Source organism: Primulina eburnea, chromosome 9 (assembly GCF_022965805.1).
Source record: "Primulina eburnea isolate SZY01 chromosome 9, ASM2296580v1, whole genome shotgun sequence".
Lineage (NCBI taxonomy): Eukaryota > Viridiplantae > Streptophyta > Magnoliopsida > Lamiales > Gesneriaceae > Primulina > Primulina eburnea.
Window position 1 is genome coordinate 31,215,402 of NC_133109.1, and position 18,396 is coordinate 31,233,797.

Below are 18,396 nucleotides of genomic sequence, written 5' to 3' on the forward strand. Positions count from 1 at the left end.
CTTTTTATTGTGAATATCGGTAGACTTGACCCGTCTCACAGATAAAGATTCGTGAGACCGTTTCATAATAAGTCTATCCAAATTTATTTGGATAACTTAATTTTATCAATGAGTGCGTAAGTATCTTATGAGATGATTTTGTTGATTTTTTTTTTCCATGACACAGGTCAATTTGATTCATATCTAAATTGAAAAGTAATGTTTTAGTATAAAAAATAATATATTTTTTATGAATCGGGTCGGATTGAAAGTCCGTCATATTAGAATAATAAAAAAATGGAGCGTTGGTAAGTCAAAAGACTAAGGTGGAATAATCTCCAGGAAATTTGGTTGGGCAATGGCTTTAATTTGAAAATTCTATTATGAATTATTAAGTTTGTAAATAACTATACAAGTCCTTGATTTTGTATCTCTTTTATTTTTCAACTTAAGCATTTTATATGAAATTTGAAAACATTTTCATCTAATTTTGAAACTAGTTTTAATCAGTATTTCAAAGAGGCATAATAAGCTAAAATTGAGGGCACTGGGCTAGCAACATGTACAATATATATAATCATTTGGCCAAAATTGAAAAAAGAGGAAAATATTAATTTTATAATAGATATATATTTAATTTAAACAAAACTATAACTTTACGTAGCAATTATTGTACATATTAAAAAATTTGAGTTTCTCAATTAACAAAAAATATAACTTTTGATAAAACGATAAACTTTCAGTCTTACAAACTTTCAATAATATAAAATTCTTCCAAAACAAAAATCAAAACCTCTTTCATTTTTCCAAAAAAAAAAAAAAACCAATAAAATTATATGAAGAAAATGAGAGAGAATTAGACTCCAACAAAAAATCAGGCAACGCTAATATTTTTTTGGTATATGGTTAATTTGTTGTACGGTGTTATTGTAGAGAAATATTAATAATTGTACATTTTAAATTTTTTTTTTTTGTATTTTTCAAAATTTTAAAATTTCTGCATTTACTTTTAATTTTTTTATATTTATTTATTATTTTATCCATTGTTTCACTTTAAATAATTGAAATTGAGTAGGTCTCTTGTGAGACGGTTTCACGAATCTTTATCTGTGAGACGAGTCAACCTAACGATATTCACAATAAAAAATAATAATCTTAGCATAAAAAATAATAGTTTTTCATGGATGACCCAAATAAGAGATCTGTCTCATAATATACGATCCGTGAGACTGTCTTACACAAATTTTTATCATTGAAATTATATAAGAAGTAATACAATTTTGAGTGAGTCTCATGTGAGACCGTATCACGGATCAAAATCTGTGAGACGGGTCAACCCTATCCATATTCACAATAAAAAGTAATACTCTTAGCATAAAAAGTAATACTTTTTCATGGGTGACCCAAGTAAGAGATCCGTCTCACAGATACGACCCGTGAGACCGTCTCACACAAGTTTTTGCCTATAATTTTTACACTTCAAACGCACATAAAGTTGTATTGATTAATCCTTGAAATCAAGACTTTCGCTATAGTAATAGAACTTTGGAATCTATGTTTTAATGATTTGGGGTCTAATTGCGAATTTTTAAAATAAACGGGCGTTTATACAAATAAAAGAAATATGAGGAAGGTTTCACTATTTATTATGATTTCAGCTGACAGAAGTCTAGTCCAATACAACCCAACCGCAAAAGAGAACAAAACAAAAGATTCCATGGAAAGGCAGAGCTCAACCATCAGCAATGGCAGCTCAAAGATTAAACTACTGTGCAGCTATGGAGGCAAGATAAAACCCAGGCCGTCCGATCACCAGCTCTGCTACGTCGGCGGCGACACCAAGATCCTCGCCTTCGATCCCAATGTCAAGTTTTCCGAAATCCTGGCCAAGCTAATCAACCTCGCCCAGAGAAACGAGTCCTCCGAGGTCTCGATCAAGTACCAGTTGCCGGGAGAAGATCTGGACGCTCTGGTATCCTTAATCAACGACGAGGATGTGGAGCACATGATGATCGAGTATGCCCGCATGCAGAGGATTTCAACCAAGCCCGCCAGGCTCCGCATCTTCGTCTTCGACAAACCCGGCTCGAAGATCAACCCGCCGGCGAAATTACCCGGCCTGGATCCGCCGTTGAACCCGGATTATCTGTTCGGTTTCGATAAGGAGTACCAGCCCAGCGTCGGGCCTCCGCTGGATCTGCTGCAGATTCCGGGCATGTTTGAGGAAACTACTAAAAATCACGCGACTATCCCAAATGGGACGGCGGATGCGGCGGTTTATTACAGGATTCCGGCGGTGGTTAACGGAGGCGCGTACCACAACGGGCAGTACATGTTTGTTCCGGGCCCATGCATGGTAAACGACAGCAGGGAACAAGCTGTGTACAGTTTTGTCCCGATAAAGCCCTCCGTTCCGGAGCAGAAAATGATTGTTTCCGGGGGAAATAATCATCCGGTGAGGGTTAATCAAGGTAAATTTTGAGTGTTGATTTTGCTTAAAAATCGAAGGATTTAATGCTTAAGTACATAATTAAGAGATGATTATAACGAGTAAATATGGTGTTTGATTTTCCATTCTTTTTGTACATTTCAAACTTTATTATTAGGATTATGACTGAGATTTGTTTGTAATCTACTTAATTGTGGAATATTTTGATTATTTCTCGAATCTTGGGTGATTTTTTGGCGTGTGATGTATATATTTGAATTTCTTTTTTTTTTTGGTGTATTTATGGCTTCTTTTTGTTGGCTATTTATTTCTTGTTATTGGTAGAAATTTCTAATTTTATCACATAATCTGCGAAGTTTCTTATATGTACGATTTGAAATTCGAATGCGGGGATAGTTTGACTTGGACGTTTGAAATATATAATATAATAATTAGTTTTTTTTTTACGTATTTGGGAATCTTGAAAATTATTATAAAAAATAAATTATTATTAAAAAATATTTCCTTTTTAATGTATGCACAATTTAAAAAATATTAGTGAGCTCTTTGCTTGAGATTGCGGGTCGACATATAGGTGGACTTTAAATAGATTGGTGATGCCAGAGCAATGAGATCATTCTAAGACTTGGGCGGGGAAGAGTCGAAAAGATAAGAGAAGTTGGGGTAAGAACCAACCCAGAGAAGGAAGTATAAACCATCTTTGGGCTTGCGACATCAAGGAAGATGACCAGACCAACACATATTTGAGCGAACCTGAGCCCTAAGCTTAGCTCGACAGTATATTAGGACATAGAGGATCAGGGGTCCTGTCCTCGTTCTCGCATCCCGATCATCTTCCCGAGCACCTCAATACACGTGTCAATTCCAAGTCCACATATATGAAATGCCATGCTTCAAAATCATTGGTATGTCATTCATCATACATAAAGATGATGTGACTAGACTAGATGCAGTATGAGCTGTTAGATGTGACCATATCAAGAGGCAGGTCATGGGCATCTATCTTGCCATAAATAGCAATCGAGTATTGAAAAAGAAGGCTATCATTATCTTTTACTCTATAAATATTCAAGCTTACTTTATCTTGAAGAGGTCTATTCACTTAACATTTTTGCACAAGTACTCAATATACTTCTCTACATTGAACTTTCTTTTGCGAAAAACACTTGACTGATTTAAGCGTCAGAGTGATCGCGTCGAAAAATCTTATGATGCTCAGCCTGAGTACCATCTGTCCGGTATCCAGTGTGCACAAGAAGAACCTACCCGACTTGGTGAATTGCCCATCCAACTCACCCGATTTACTTGGTCATCATCATCAACGTCGTGTGTGGGAAATCATATGTAAAACGTAGATATGGTTTCTATCGGAATATCAGTGCAGAGGGACGATTCTCAGAGGGAGACCACGAACTCAAAGGTCCCCATCAGCACACTTTCACAACCAATCCAAAAGAGCTAGCCCACTGGATAGTTGTGACTGTCCAGAAAGACAATAGAGAAACTACCTCCCGAAAAAGTCACATGCATCGAAAAGAGGAGTTTAACGATGAATCCCCTCCTCAAGATAAAGCGAAGTAAGATGAGAGCTCCCAGGAGTGTTCCAGTCTCTAACCATGAGCGATGAACTAGAAGATTTAAGGAAGAAGGTAAAAAAGGTGGAAAGACACACCGGGTCCTTCCGCCCCCGAAGTCCATACAAGAGGGTGTCATATCTCTGTCCATATAGTAAATGAGTCTTTGCCTGCCCACTACAAGTCGGTCAAAATTAGAGAATATGAAGGGAACACAGATCCCAAAAAACATTTGGCCCAATTAGAGAACAAGACCATCTTGTACTGTTATGAGGATAAAATCAAATGCAAAACTTTCTTAACCATGTTGGTGGATTCAGCCCAACAATGGTTTGACAAGCTCGAGCCATATAGATACATTCTTTCAATGATTTTAGGAACATTTTCTTGCAACACTTTAGTAACAACAAGAGGTACAAGAAAATTGTTGTCAGCCTGTTTGAGGTAAAACAAAGCGGTGACGAGTCATTGGGGATGATACCAATTTGTGATCAGGAAAAACTACCTTACCAGCCCCTGCGGTCCTCTGAGGACTGGAGTGCAGCCATGAAATTTTGTACGCATCCCGGGAATCTTATCATTATATCGACCGGGAATGTTATCATGATATCGATGAGTGTAAGCAATTGAAGAAGGACCATTCTCGAACATAACATGTCGAAACCAGCTCATCAGTAAAAAGAGCTCGAGGACTCCCTTGGGTGCCTAGTAGCTCAGGAGTCCCCTTCCCCTCTTCCAAAGCTCGAGTTTCAAGCCCAAGTCGCGAGGTCATAACAAGCCCTCCCCATCAGATAGGTCTCGAGGAGAGAAAGGTTGGGGAAAATCCTTTACTCTAGGGATAATGAAGATGTTTTTAGGAGGATCCACCAATGGTGATTCCAACCAGGCTCGGAGGGCATGGAGCCGGCGAGAATGTTTTGGAGTGTAGAGTAAAAGGCGAGAATGTATACCAATAATCAATTTTAGCCTGAGGATTTACAGAGTGTCGGTTTACATCTTGATGTTGTTTTGGTCATCCAAGCCAAGATTGCCAATTATGATGTCGAGCAGTTATTTATTGATTCAGACAACTTGGTTATTGTTGTATTTCAAAAATTTATGGACCGTATGGACTTGAACAACTACAGGTTAGAAGCAATAAAAAGTTCTCTTTTTAGTTTCGCTGGTCACAGCATGTACCCAAGAGGAGAGATCGTGCTTTCCTTAATGGTCGAGATCGGGGATTTAAGAAAATCAGTAATGACCATCTCCACTCTGGTCAGTGCACCTTATTCATAGAGTTTTATTTTTGGGAGGCCAGCCATGAACATCCTCAGAGCAGTTGCCTCGACTTACCATCAAAAGATCAAGTTCCCAGTAAAAAATAGGATGAGAGAGGTCTGGGGAGATCAGTAATGCTCTCGGAAGTATTATGCTGAAATATTCCGGGTAGAAAAGAAGAGAACGATGATGGATGATGATGAGAAAATAGTCGGTAGAGAAGGAGAAGTGCACTCGATTGAGGATGTACATGCAGTAATAGAAGAAGAACTTGAGAAAGTGATTTTTGTTCCAGGTCACCTCGAGAAAATCACCAAGATGGCATGGGATCTAAGATCTTCAACCTTCCACCTGGACAAGTCATTGGCTTGTTTACAGCGAAATCCAGAAATCTTTACACATTCTCCTTCAGAGTTTGTCGGGGTTCGAGTCCATATTGCTGAATATAAATTTAACATTCTACCAGGTTCTCGATGTGTGATGCAGAAGAAATCACATTTTGGGCCTAAGAAAGATAGGGTGATAGTTGAGCAGCTGCGGGAGTTGTTGAAAGTTGTGCACATCCGTGAAGTTCAATTCCCTACTTGGCTATTAAATGTCGTCCTAGTCCAAAAGGCCACCAGCTAGTGGAGAATGTGCTTGGACTTTGGGAACTTAAAGAAACCTTGCCTGAAGAATTGCTATCCCTTACCCAATATCGATGAACTAGTTGACTCTACCTCGAGGTACAAGTTGTTGTGTTTCATGGATGCCTATCAGGGTTACCACCAAATATTTTTGTCCCAGAACGATCATGATAATGTCAGTTTTATAATCTCGGGTGCAAAATTTTGTTATACAATTATGTCCTTTGGTTTAAAGAATGTAAGGGCCACTTATCAGCGACTAATGGATGAGATCTTTGAGAAGCAGGTCAGGAGAAATATTGAAGTATTTGTTGATGATATCCTAAATAAGTCTGAGCCTAACTCGCTTCTCGTTTGGCCACAAAATCAACCTCTTAATAGGCAGCTATCAGCATACAAATGCCATGTATAAACAAAAGATAAGAAATAACTACTCAAGGCAAAAGAAGCACTAGAAAATAAATCTTACCGAAAAAGCTCGAATAGTGCCCTCGAACAACTTATCGTTAGGCTCCAAGCACTAGAAATGAGCCTCTTCAGCGGGAGAGGTCAGACTCTTCACAACCGCATGCTGTCGAAGAGATCACATCTAGAAAGAGATTACATCGAGCTGTTGGGATGCTTGGTTGATACTGATCCATGGAATATCGGGTGAAGGAAGAGGTCCTCGGATGGGGTCTTGGGTCCCCTCGTCGGTGTCACTAAGGAAGACTATCTCGAGATAACCGACAACTTTCCTCTTCACATGGATGAAGGTAATCGCGTCCTTGGTATATGGGGGAAGGGGTTGCTCATGATCGCGTTCCTCTACCCGAGCCATAGCAAGCCTCACCTCTCCAATGGCCTACTCAGTCGCCACCCACTCCCGATTTTCAGCAACCAACTACTCTTCAGCCTCCCGGGCCTCAGGTGCTGTCGGGTTCTCTCGTTCGCTTTCTTGTCCGCCTCTTTCTTTTCTATGGTAGCTTTTTGCGTCGCATGTTTCTTCTTTTCTGCGGTCTTTTTAGCGTCTCACCTTTGCACAAAAGCTGTTTGCATTTCGAGGTTACTTGTGAAGGACAAGTAAATATCAATAATCATGCGTAAAAAAAAAAAAACTAAATAGGGAGATAACTTAAAATTAATGGGTTGGGCACGCGAGCTGCAAAGTTCATCTATTGCCATGTCCGTGGGGTCCTCAACCCATAGGCCACGAGGTTTTCTTCTTAAATAAGGAGGGATGAAGAAAATTTCTGCTACCAACTAAGGGAAAACGCCCTTGTCATCGGATCATCATGAGACTCAAGCCGGATATGGGTCAAATAGATAATAGAAGTCGGGGTCAGAACCAACTAGGGAAAGGATGTGCTCTTTTATAAACCATCATTGGGTTTGCGACACTAGAAAAACTGATCAGACCAACATAAGCTTGAGTGAACTTGTACTCTCAGCTTAGCCCGGGCAGTATATTAAGACTTAGAGGATCAGGGGTCCTCTCTTACTTTTCTCACCACAGTCATCTACACGAGCACCTTGGTACAAATGTAAATTTCGGGTCCACATATATGGGATGACATGCTTCGAAATCATTGGCATGTCATTCATCGTACGTAGAGATGATGTGACTAGACTAGTGGTATAACATGGACTGTCAGATGTGTCAGTATCAGGAGGCAGTGTATGAGCAACCATCTTGTCATAAGTAGCAATCGAGCGCTGAAAACAAGGTCATCATTCAATTTTTTTTATAAATACTGAGATTTATGATCATGAAGGGGTCTATTCACTTAACATGTTTGGACAAGTACTCAGTATATATTCTCTATATTTCACTTTCCTTTGCAAAAAAACACTTGACTAGCTTGAGTATTGGGGTGGCCATGCCGGAAACCTTCAAACACCTCACTAACGTTCTTTGCTCTTAAAGTGCGCATATTCTTCTGCCCGGGTGCCATATGTCCAGTCTCCTTTGTTCATGAGAAGAACCTACATGACCCGGTGAATCGCCCACCAAGCTCACCTGATTTACTCGGTCATCATCATAAATGGATCTTAAAATTTCAACTTAAATCCATCATATATACTCTTTCATAAATATTTAACTCAAAAAAATTTGTGAGAGAATTTTATTGGTCAATTTTATGAAACATATATTCTATTTTGTTCAGTCAAAAATAATTATTTTTTGCTAAAATATTATTATTTTTTATTGTAAATATGGATAGAGTTGATTCGTCTCACTAATAAAAGTTCGGGATAGCGTTTCACAAGAGACTTACTCAATATTTAATTAAGTAATTTATACCTCTTTTTAAGTCAAATGTTAATAGCTACATTACTTTAAACTTAAGTAAATACAAGTGCGCCTATGTTAATCATGCACGTGTTTGTATGATAATTTTTAAAATTAATTTGATTTATATTTAAATGAGGATCAACATATAATTATTAAAAAATAGTGAGATACTACACTGTTATTTTGAAATATGAATTAAAAAATTAATATAAAAATAAAAAAGACCCAAGTAGGAATATAACTTGCGACTTAATACTCAGAGAAATAAAGACTCTATCCACCAAATTATATTAACTTGCATCAAAATTTTATCACTTTATCAATTAATATATTATTATTAAAATAGATAATGACACCAAAAATTAGTTAGTCTAATTGACTCAAACTTAATAATATTAATACTTGCTTTTCAAATTATTTTAGATAATCCATCGTTTATTTCTTTCTAATATACACGTCTTTTATCAATAATTTTTCTTCAATTTAGTTTAAATTATAAAAAAAATGAAATGTGAATTGAAGTGTATAAATTTATTTTTTTATATGTTATGTTGCACAAAAAATATGTGTTGAATTCGGAAGAAACAAAATTATTTGGACAGTAGTGGGCTATTTAAATCGGGCACGTTTTAGCTCGATTCTTAATGGGCTTTTTTATACCGAAACTTTCAGGCCCAAAATTGACTGGTCCAACGTGTTGCTCCTGTAAGTGTCTCCTTTACATGGATCCTAAAAAGTGTTGGCTTAAAGAAATAAGATTCCAAAAAAAAAAAAAAAATCTTTTTTCCCATACTTATTCAATTCGAATTTAAGATTTATAAAAACAATTATTCCGCCGTTAAACTAATTAATTGATCAAATACACTCAGTATATTTGTATAAATGATCGATGTTGTGATACAATAATTATCTTTGTTAGGAGAACGATCGATATATATGATGTTTTAGCTATTATATTAGATATTTCAAAATATACGACTTGCATCGTTATCATTAACTAAAATTTTTGACAAAACAATAAAGACTTGATCGATTTTTAAATTATTTTCTTTCCCACATTTCCAAATAATTCATCTTCTTATACAAGATTGGAATCAAGAGATGGGATGTAGAATCTTGTCTCCGTTATTGAAAAAGTTTTGGAGTAAATATTTTATCTTTGGATGTAAGAATATTCATAAAAATTATGCATTTTTATTTGAAATAGTCATGAAAACATATAAGCATGTGATCCGTAAGAAAAATATTAGCAATTTCCATTATACCTTTGTATGGGTATCTTGTTGGACTATTGTTGGACTTGGACTTTTGTAGTATTGGGCTTGGTCCATTTGAATGAGAAATTGGACTAGCTTGTGGATGGTAAGTTGGAAGTGTCCCACATGGGAAAAAGAACAAGACATTGGTGAGCTTATATTGATTTACACTTTGTAGGGGTGTAAGTAAGATTGGTCAAGAGGCTCTCTCTCGCGCGCACAGGCATAGGGGTGCAAATCATGGGCCCGATTTGCAGTGGAAAAAGGCTTGACTTGTGTGCAAGCATACGTGCGCGACCTGGGCGCGTCGAATGTCGGACCAATCAAGGCAAAATTTCCCACCAAGGTTCACCTGGCTTTTGCTAATTTTCTTTTTCGAAATTTCAGTTATGAATGACCTTCCAGCTGTCTGACTCTTCATATGGCTCGCGTGACTGTTGGTGCTCCAGCTGGGTGACGGTTGGTGCTCCAGCTGGGCTGGCCTTTGGCCTTTCGGATGACCAACAGTTACAGCCGGAGTGCCTATAAAACAGAGGCAGCATCAAGTCTTTCAAGGGTAATCCATCACACTCACCTACACACTCTCAGATTTTCGAAGCTTCCTTCTGCTACCCTGTCTCGGCACCCGTTGCTTCCACCGGCTGCTGCTCTTCTGTCGTCACTCTGTCCCGTGATAAAGTTCAGGTACTTTTTCGGTCGTGGTGGTGCCTTGTGCTACGGTACTACTGGTTTTCCATTGTATCCTGGGAAACAGACGTCCACGTTCATCCTCGCAGCACAAACCGGAGGGGACGAATCTGTTTTAAGGACACTGTATTTTCATACAGGCCTCGGTTTGATTTATTTTAGCACTGTCCTGCTGTTTTGTTTATCATACTGCTTCGCTTTTTTTGCACGTTATTGTGCTACCTTTTTGTTCGCAATAATAGTTCACTGTTCTCGTGTTCCTTTCTGTTTGTGCATATACATTCTGGTTAACATATCTTTGATAAGTACTCATGATGCAGTTAATTGTAAGCTTGGTTAAAGAATTCGAAAGCCACAATCTTTCAAGTCTGTATATACTTTACTTGGTTCAGCTCGTAATTAATTAACAGTAAGTTTTATGTGCGACAATCTCACATATTTATATATGTGAGATAAGTCGACCTGATCGGTTGTGTGTGTTAATAGACTTTCCATGTGTGTGAATGAAAAAATTGAAGAATGATGAGTTTGTCCCACGTAGGGAAATAAATCAAGGTGGTATAGAAGAACTTATATGTTTTATACTTTATGAAAGTATAAAAATGATTGGTCAAAAAATTCTCTTTTGCGCACGTCGACGCAAGAGATGCACATCATGTGCCCAATTTGAACTAGAAAAAGGCTTGATTTGTGTGCAAACGTACGAGTGTGACCTGTATGTGTCAAATGTCGGACCGATCAAGACAAAAATCGCCTAGGTAGGAGGGGTTATGCCACCTTTTATAATTTTTTTTCTCAGAAGAGACCTTCCACATGCCTTGTGAGACTTTTCACATGTCATACGCTTAGTGCTCCATCCATCTGACTGGCTGTTGCTTATTCGTCTGCCTATTGATGGCAACCTTTGGCCTTTCATATGGATGCTATCAGCTTGTATAAATAGAGTATTTATGCAACATCACCTCGGGTCTGTCCGTTGTATCTTTGGAAACAATTGTCCGAAATTCTCGAAACACATGCCGGAAAGGATGAATCTGTTTTAAGGAAATTGTACTTACTACAGGTCTCGGTTTGGTTTTGTTCTTGCATACACGATACTCATACTTTCAACAATATACTTATTTTGTTTACTGTTTTGGCTTCATGAGTTTGCTTCTATAATTATGTTATTAGCAATTTCTTTAACACATACATTTAATGAATTATTTTTCATAAAAAAGTAATATTTTTCACTCAAATCACCATATATTATACAATATATTTTTGTATAATATAAAATTAATATTTTTCTCTTAAATATGAATATATTACGCAATATTTATTCATAACATAATTAACAAAAATGATATTTTTCAATGAAAATATTACTTATTACATAAAAAGTAACATGTTTTATTAGTCGGATCGGATATGCGTTTCACAAAATTGATATTTGAGACGGTTTGACAAGAATTTTTGTGATTAATAAATCTAACGATATTAATGTTATGAAATAGAATTGAGAAATTAAAGTTGACTGTATCTTGATATCTTGAATTTTACCCAAATTCAAAACTATATTCGGGAAAATATATTCTTTGCTCATGCATGCAATTAATATACATATAATGGATAATAATACCTAAACCTCAAAAACTAGTAGTGTTATCATATTGGATATATTAAGATATTCTTAACGACTCCACCATCACACAAATAAATCAACACCGAGAAAATCAATTAATTAATACTCGTCGCTTTTCAAGTATCGACAATATATATATATGCAATTAATACAATTTGAGTCAAGAAACTTAGCGAGAAAGGTAGTCATGAGAAAGGTTTTAAGTTCACGACAGACGGTTTCACGAGTCAATTTTGTGAGATATGTATTCTATTTAAATCATCCATAAAAAAAACATTATATTGTTTATAATGAATTGACTATCCATAGAAAAATTTCCCTTTTCTTCTGAATTTATTTTGCTTTATATTACTTAGATTTATTGAGTTTTAAAGGTTTGGTGTTCTAAAACATGAGTACACAACCAATAACAAGATCAACTAGATAGAATCAAATTTTTTTTGTAACAAAATGGGATATATATATATATATATATATATATATATATATATATATATATATATATATATATATATATATATATATATATATATATATGATTTAGTGATGCAAAATTTTCACATATAGGTGTGAGAAAAATATGAATTTAAATGACAGAATTTATATAATCTAATTTCGAATGAATCAATATTTTTGTTATCTCATATAACTAGAAGAGAGTAAATTTTAAATTCCCCTAGCCAAGAATTTAGATCAAGTTGGGGGATTTCTTTTCTCAGTTTGATTTATAAACTATTAGGGAAAATTACAATTTTTAACTTATAAGTTGACTTGTTTTGGGTTTTAGTTATATAACTGGTCAATTATACCTCTTCGTGCATTACTTGTATTTTTTTTTTAATTTTGATCATTTTTCACACGAAACCACTAAATCCAATAAATATTTGCTTATTTGACATCGATACTCTCCTATACTGCTCATGTAGCTAGGGAGAATGAAGCTTATATTATAGACTTTAAAATCCATCTAAACAAAAATAAAGATAATCGATAAGTTTTTTCCTCTCGTTTTGAAATATTTAGTGTCTTTTTCTCTTATCTTATCCTTTTCCTTTTGTTTAAATTTATTTTAATGAGTATAATATAGGTTTATTCTCGCTACAAGAGTTATGCAAGACAAAATCAATGTCAAATAAATAATATTCGATGATTTATTGACTTGTTGTGAAAAAAGAACTGAAAAAAATCCATAATATTGGATTTAAAAAAAAACTGAAAAAGTACTTAGACTAAAATTCAAAATATGTCAACGTCCATTAATCCTAATATTTTAATTTTCCATAAACTATAATGAATTATACGTGGTTGATTACATGTTCTCCAATACAAATCACTAAGAATAATATTGTAATCAAGCAAGGGTGGAAGGTCTATGCTTTCAAGTTCTTTAATCTTCTTTTATCTTGGACCCCTACTCGAGTCTATTTAGGGAACTAATAAATCGAGAATGACTATTTTTTTTTAATTTAAAAAATCTATAGGCAAACCTTGTGAAAGGGAAAACTTTAGTTAATCCATATTCACGTCATTAAATTAGTTTTTTTTTTTTTTAAAAAAATAGCTATAAAAAATGATAATCGTAAAATCAGGGTCAATTATTAGGAAAGGTAGACATTGCAACGGTTTTCCTACGTTACATTTATTTGTATAATTTTGGAACTCAAAATTTACATTATAAGGGTATAATTATGTGATTAAAAGCAATATTTTTAACAAAGTTCAAAATTTAAAAATAAAAAATAATTTTTTTAAAAATAAATACAAAAAAATAATTAAATTCTCAATATATTTTACAAAATTTAATTTTTAAAAATAAAAGTGGTTAACCATCTGACCGAATTTTAACAAATTCATTGGTTCACGATCGATTCGACCGGTTCTTGGCCGGTTTTGACAGATTCTGACCGATTTGACGGTTAAATGGTTCATAAGTAGGTCCGGACACTGATTTGTACAAATCAAAAATATTAAAATGTAAAACAATATTACTATTATGTTATGTTCTGTCTTTCTATTGGGAAAATTGTTGGTTCCAAAAATTTGATAATCAATTTCATATTATATTTGGTTAACTTTATTTGTGAGATTATTTGTCAATAATATTTTATTTATTGACAAATAAGCTCAAAAATAAAGTTAACCAAATATAAAAGGAGATAATTGAAGAAAATAATTGTTTGAATATGTTTTGTGATGTGTTGAAGATACGATGAAGGTATTTTATAACATATTGCAAGATTTAAAAAGATAATATCTATTTTGAATACGATGAGTTGTTCTATATAAAGGAGTGTTCAATCATTTTGAAAATTCCCAATCATGGTCATATGTGGTCAAGAGAAGTCAAGAGCTTTTAGTGTCATAATATTTTGAGAGAATATAAGTTGTTGTGAGTGACTTTTTGTGAAGAAAAGCAAAACTGTTTATTATGTGTTGCGACATTTGCTGTGACAAGCTACTACCAATTCCACCTTTCATTATGTTTTTAGAGCTTTTCAATTGCTGGTATTATACACATTATGTGCCTTGTGATTCATTCCTCAGGAGAAGACAATCCGCATGTTATCGAATGGAGTTCGATCAAGGTGAAGTTGAAGATTATCAGTGCTCGGCAACAGAAATTTATTGAATGTGATCGTCATAAAGATATCATTAGAAAAAAATAAGTTTTTTTTTATTTGAATGAGTCCTTGTATATTGCAACAACATTGAAGTTGAGTGGATTTTCTTGATAATTAGCGTGACCTAGTGAATGTAGGTTGATTGGACCGAAGCACATTAAAATTGCATATGTTCTTATTTTTTCTTTCAATTTTACATTTCTTAACTAGGCTAATTGTGAAAACTAAGCAAAGAGAAAACTGATCATAAATTGTATGATAAAGTACCTACCACTTTACTAAATATTATAGACGAACGTAAGGATGATGCAACTCTATGTTTTGTTTGCTTTTTCAATGGGAATACATTTTATTTCCCAAAAGTTTACATGTTTTGGCATAAATAAGTTTCTCTATACTTAATTTTTTTTATCTTAAATAATGTGAGTAAATTTTTTGCAGATAATATTTAAATTAAGTACTTTGAAGATGAATTTTATAAACTTTTTGGATCAAATCGAGTTAGTTATTTTTGAACTACAGAATGACACTAGTGGTTTACTTAATTAAGCAACTCATATCTTATAATATAATAATAATAATAATATCTAATATCCTTTCAAAAAAAGTATCTAATATATATGATATAAACAATTGGCAAAAACTTGTGTGAGACGGTCTCACAGGTCGTATTTGTGAGACGGATCTATTATTTGGGTCATCCATGAAAAAATATAACTTTTTATGCTAAGAGTATTACTTTTTATTGTGAATATCGATAGGGTTGACTCGTCTCACATATTAATATCCGTGAGACGGTCTCACATGAGACCCACTCTAAACAATTTACTTTCTAATGCAACCTTTTTTTATGTCTAACATATATAAGATAATCAAATTTTCTTTTACACCCCATCTTTCTACGAATGAAGAAAGTTTGTTACAGAAAGTTAAAAGCATTTATTATTCTTACCAAACCCTACAAATTAAATCTATTAATTATCCTTGCCACAATTCATCCATTCCGCGTGCCTTGCCAAGTTTATATATTATCTACTATGAGTAAAAGTACTCCCGGCCTGATATATTTTCAAAATAAATGATTAAATCTTGTGCAAGTTCATATATAATTCTCCAAAAACTTTTATAATTTCTTGTTTATTTAATCTTTTATTCTCTCTTACTTTAGGGTTTCGATCTTGAAGATTTCACAGAGATGAATACTGAACCACCAAAACATGCTTATGCATATCCCTATCCTGCTCAAGGTGAATTATATTTCCAAAAAACTATGTTTTCGTCTTTCTTTTTACGGATCAGAACCACATAATTACACTACCAAAAGGATTTTTCGAAAGGGATTTCGATTAAACTTGAAATGATTTGTTTTAGTACTTAATTTTAATTCATGCAGGTCAATATCAAGGCCCGCCAGTGATGGCACCGCCACAGTATTATGCGGCACCGCCTCCCCGGAAAGAAACTGGTTTTCTTGAAGGATGGTAAGTACCTCGATACCTTCCTTGAGAAAAAATAAAACTTATGAATCTGTTGGAACCAAAAGGTTTAATTTTGTTGTAGAATGTTAATATATTTCGATGTTTTCGATTTCATTTATTTTGACTCGAATATGATAATTCATGCCAGTCTCGCTGCTTTGTGTTGCTGTTTCCTGATTGATGAGTGCTGCTGCGATCCCTCCATCATCTTCTTATGCTGAGAAGATTTCATTGTGAAAATTAATTATGGGTTTTTCTCATAATTAATTTTGAAATTTATTGCATTATTATGTAAAATGCTTGAGTTTATTCAACATTATTATATTAAGTAACATGTGGATTTTGTAATTTTACGTTTATTTTTCATCATATAATTAGGCCAATTATGTTCTTTTCGTCTACTAAAATAGATTTCATAATCGATTATATATATATATATATATATATATATATATATATATATATATATATATATATATATATATATATATATATATATAGTTTGAAAAGAAGGAATCAAAATATTCTGAAAATTTCACTTACCAAACTATATTTTTTGGTTTATGTAAAAGTGATTGATTTACGGGTTTCTGTCCCCATAGTTTGAATTTCTGATAAAAAGCGATAAGGAAGAATGACTTTATGTATACATTTGAAAATTTATCGGATTCAAGATTTACCAAAATAAAATGAAAATATTAAGCTTAAAGAGGACAAATTTGAAAAAAATACCTATGTACATATTTGTCTTTGAGAGTGGGTCTCATGTGAGACCGTTTCACAGATCTTAATCTGTGAGACGGGTCAACCCTACCCATATTCATAATAAAAAATAATACTCTTAGCATAAAATGTAATAATTTTTCATGGATGACCAAATAAGAGATTCGTCTCACAAATACCACCCGTGAGACCGTCTCACACAAGTTTTTGTCTTTGATTTAAGATTCAGTATCTTGATGATTTCTTTTACAAATCAATACCTTACAACACTACAAATATAGTTTTAACTCCCTACAAAGAAAATTTTACGTTTTTGCCCTTTTATTATTTAAATAAATATATAATTTTATCCACCAAATTAATTGTGTGTTTTCTATCTACCAAAATATTAGTACCTATTATGGGTTTCAGATACTTGATTTTGCTATTTAAATATTCCAAATATGTAAAAAAAAAAACTATATTTTCGAACAATCATAATAAATTCAGTCATTATTCGTTTTTCATTAAAAATGCATTATGATGACTTATTCATGTCATTTTATTTTTTTTAAATATAGTTCCTCACTCATCATGAAATAAGATTAAGTATTTATTTTGACATATAAAGTATTTATTTTGAAATTTCAGATACTTGATTTGGCTCTTTAAATACTCCAAATGTGTAAAAAAAAAATACTGGATCTTCGAACGATCACCATAAATTCAGTCCTTGTTGGGCTTTTCATGAAATGCATATTTGGATGACATATTCATCTCATTTAATATTTTTTTGTAAAAAAATCAAATTCTCAACTAAGCATGTAAATTTTAAATTACTTAGTTCTACTTGAGAAATACATATTTTGAGTTTGCAAATACTTGATTTCGTAAATAAGATAATCACAATATTATTAAAATACTGGATATTCCAATAGACAACGTAAATTCACCAAGTATTGTTATTTCAATGAAAAATGTATTTGGATGACATATTCATATCATTTAATATATTTTTTTTGTATAAAAAAAACCAAATTACCAAATAAGCATGCAAATTTTAAAGCATTTAGTTTTACTTGAGAAGTAGCTAATTTGAGTTGGCAAATATTTGATTTCGTAAATGAGATACTCACAATATGTATTAAGATATTGGGTATTCGAATAGACAACTTAAGTTTTTCAAGTGTTGATATTTCCATGGAATATGCATTTGGACGAGAAATACCTAATTTGAGTTTGTAAATATTTGATTTTATATAATAGATATTCATAATATGCAATAGAATACTTGATATTCGAATATGCAACGTATAACCAAGTGTTGGCTTTTATGGAAGATGTATTTGGATGACATATTCATCTTATTTAATATATTTTTTTGTAAAAAAAAAATCTCATCTCAAGTAAGCAAGAAAATTTTAAAATAATTAGTTTTACTTGAGAATTACCTAATTTGAGTTGGAAAATACTTGATTTCGTAAATGAGATACTCAAGATATGTATTAAAATACTAGATATTCGAATAAGCAACGTAAATTCTCTAAGTGTTGATATTTCCATGGAATATGCATTTGGATGAGAAGTACCTAATTTGAGTTTGCAAATACTTGTTTTGATACATAAGATACTAATAATATGTAATAGATTATTGGATATTCGAATATGCAACGTAAATTTAACAAGTGTTGGATTTCTATGGAAGATTCATTTGAATTACATATTTATCTCATTTAACATATTTTTATAAAGAAAAAAAAATTCTGTAATAAGTATGAAAATTTTAAAGTACTTAATTTTACTTGAGAAGTACATAATTTCATATTGCAAATACTTGATTTGGTACATGAGATACTCATAATATG

The 18,396-nt window shown here is 33.3% G+C and overlaps 1 long non-coding RNA gene across 2 annotated transcripts; it reads left to right on the top strand.

Moving 5' to 3' along the window:
• The first annotated feature begins 15,282 nt into the window (after positions 1-15,282).
• On the top strand, positions 15,283-16,219 carry LOC140840551 (uncharacterized). Of its 2 annotated transcripts, XR_012120019.1 has the most exons (4): positions 15,283-15,398; positions 15,520-15,598; positions 15,745-15,832; positions 15,978-16,219. It is a non-coding gene; the product is annotated as an uncharacterized lncRNA (long non-coding RNA). The 2 variants fall into 2 exon arrangements; XR_012120018.1 differs by lacking the exon at positions 15,283-15,398 and having other exon boundaries at positions 15,408-15,598.
• Positions 16,220-18,396: the final 2,177 nt, after the last annotated feature.